The following is a 1,238-nucleotide window of genomic DNA, read 5'->3' on the forward strand; positions in this document are numbered from 1 at the left end:
CCTGGGGGCTCTTGCTGCCCAGTCTCCAATGGCCCTCTTCCTCTGAAATCACTGAGGCTGTTTTTACGGGGGTAATTTCTTACTAGCACAGCCTAAATGAAGAGGTGGGATGAGGGGGAGGAGCCAGCCTCTCCACACCTCTTCCTCTCTCCTGAGGTTATACACAGGCAGCAGTCGGGATGGGTGTACCGTGCCAAGTGCCCCTTAGCCAATAGCAGCCACTTTGGCTGCCAGCCACCAGTTCAGAACATCCCCTCCTGCAAGGCTGCCGTGGAGACATCTGAACAAATGGACTTTTCATGGGGGAAAAAAAAAAAAACCCAAACAACAGAGAAAACTTTGTTGATCAGTGACCCAGGCCAGGTCCTGATCACTTGTCACTTGCGTCCCTTTGTTTCAGCTGGAGATGGATAGCTGCTGTGCAGCCAGCATCAAGAGCTCACCCCATCACACAGCAGGCAGTGCTGTCATTCAGGACAGAGGCTCAGTAGCTCTGGATCAGATTATGGGGATGTAGATCTCCTTAGGCTGTCTGGCTTGAGAATGGGAGCAAATCCTTGCATTTGCATAAGGATGCTCTGTAGTAACACTATCATCAGCCAGCAACCACTAAGGAGCTAATGACTTTGCCTTTTCCTTCTCCGTATTCAGTGAGAGAAATGGAAATACATACTGGCCAACAGAAGTCTCCACCAACTCCCTGCAACACCAGTTAGCAATGGCTCCATCTGCAAGGAGGAACTCAGGAACTGGTTCCTCATTGTTCATGTCTGGGTCTGAAAGGTCTAGGGTACAGGGATACAGCCTTTTGGCTCTGTTTTTGAACCTAAGGGTCAGATTAAAACTCACGAATTAAATATGCGGGACATTTTCTACCACTGATGACAACCTATAGCGGAAGTGTAGACAATCATGCTGTTTAACCAGCCTGGCCTCCAGAAAAGCATGGTCAGCATGTCAACTGCCTGTCATGAGCAGTACATGGATTGCATTAGCTCACAAACTACACCTGAGACTTGTGTGAGACAGCATTAGTTAGCCCAAGCTGAAATGTAGCAGTGACCGTCCTAATAATAGACAGTTACAGTTCTGTGCCTGGAAATATTTCCCAGCACTCTTTAATAGCACTGATGCTATTAAATAGCTACTGATAAGCTTTACATATCTGGGTCCCAGCATGGTGTTACTCATGCAGGCAGTTGGGATCTCTCTATCTGGCAAAACCAGGTTCCAGGATG

This window comes from Phaethon aethereus (assembly GCF_964289735.1).
Source record: "Phaethon aethereus genome assembly, chromosome: 1".
NCBI classification, from domain to species: Eukaryota; Metazoa; Chordata; class Aves; order Phaethontiformes; family Phaethontidae; genus Phaethon; species Phaethon aethereus.